Raw genomic sequence first — 1322 nt, 5'->3', positions numbered from 1 at the left:
AGCCACAGTGCTGTATGTGCTATTTAGCTTCAAAGCTGTTGAACAGTAATCAGAGAACAATAAGAATCCACGCCAGCTGAGAATGGCCTTGAGCAGTGGGAAGTGGGGTCAGGCTAGTAGAGCTTTGCGCAGCTATGAGATGCGCGGCTATGCGAGTGGCCACTGTAATGAATTATCAATATTATCAAGCTTTAAGGGAAAACAAGCGATCCGCGAGTATCTCCACGCGAGTCAGAAGAACCCGGCCGGTGGCTTGCGTAGGATCCCGTGGTTCCCGATATGAGGCGGGATTGGAGACGGAAGGGGTCGAGCGTTGCACGGGCCGCCGGCGCCCGCCCTCGCGTCGTCCCTTCAAAGGTATCAAAACCTTGATTACACCCTGCCCAACCCGACGGGTGGCTTTGCTTTATTTTCGCGCGCGAATTTTTCTCAGACCATGGCTTGGCCTCGTGGATCCGATGGCGCGACCGGCCGCGGCACCTGATGTGGCCGTCTTTTTGCCTGTTCATTTCCGGTCCAGGGTTACCTGGCCGTGCCCCGGTGGCGTGGGCGGGCCGACTCTCGGGCTGACAAACAAGGCAGGGCTAGCCCTTCACCTGACTTATTAAAATTCTTCAGCCTCGCCGGTCGCTTGTTGCCCGCCACGAGCGGCGTAGTTAAAACGAGGCCGACTCGGTGAGGCGCCACTTGGGGGTCGCGGGCCGCCCTGGCCTCGAACGGGGGCCTCAACCGGACCGCGCGGGGCTGGCGGCTTCCAGCCTCGATCTATGAATTCCGCTACTTGAACAACGGCAGCACACGTAGCGATTACCAAAAGACGGAAATTAAAGTGACTGCGGCAACCAAACTAACGGCGGTTGGGCAAAATGAACGCCAATGTGAATTTGGCTGAACAGCGTATCCTTCTTTTGTTGGCCAACTTTTGCTTTTTTTGTTGGGTTCGCCAACATTATGCACGTCTTTGGGCCGCGTTGTACACTTTGTGGGGTCACGAATAAACCAGGTCTACTTTGGGGTCACGGGCAACAAGGTAGCAAAACGCTGCTCTAGACTCTAGGTGTTTATACAGCATGTTAAGGCCTGGGAATTCGGGAAGGTATAGGTACGGTCCCTAGGCGATAGCCCCGGACCTCAGGACCAGTTTAACTATTTTGCTCGTCGTGAAACGTTGTGTTTTCTTGCTCTACAGTGCAGTGCAGTGTTTACTGAAGTGTCTGTATTTTCGACATGAAGTTGGCTTTTAGGTGGATAAAGAGTTCCCTAAACGCGAGCCCGAATCTCTCGCCGGCGAACTTAAAGTCGGTTCCCGATTGGCTGCGTAA

General features: G+C 54.4%; 1 protein-coding gene across 1 annotated transcript in view; it reads left to right on the top strand.

The window, feature by feature from the left end:
• The first annotated feature begins 1100 nt into the window (after window positions 1-1100).
• LOC113212737 (cytochrome P450 4c21-like) overlaps window positions 1101-1322 on the top strand; it is a 50389-nt gene continuing 50167 nt past the window's right edge. Inside the window, exon 1 of the mRNA XM_052270605.1 lies at window positions 1101-1212. The gene's annotated coding sequence lies outside the window, so the exon portion shown is untranslated. The remainder of the gene's footprint in view (window positions 1213-1322) is intronic.

Source organism: Frankliniella occidentalis, unplaced genomic scaffold (genome assembly GCF_000697945.3).
Source record: "Frankliniella occidentalis isolate FOCC.00 unplaced genomic scaffold, Focc_3.1 Scaffold129, whole genome shotgun sequence".
In the NCBI taxonomy this organism is placed as follows: Eukaryota; Metazoa; Arthropoda; class Insecta; order Thysanoptera; family Thripidae; genus Frankliniella; species Frankliniella occidentalis.
The sequence above is the reverse complement of the archived record's forward strand: the minus strand, read 5'-3'. Positions and strand labels throughout refer to the sequence as shown.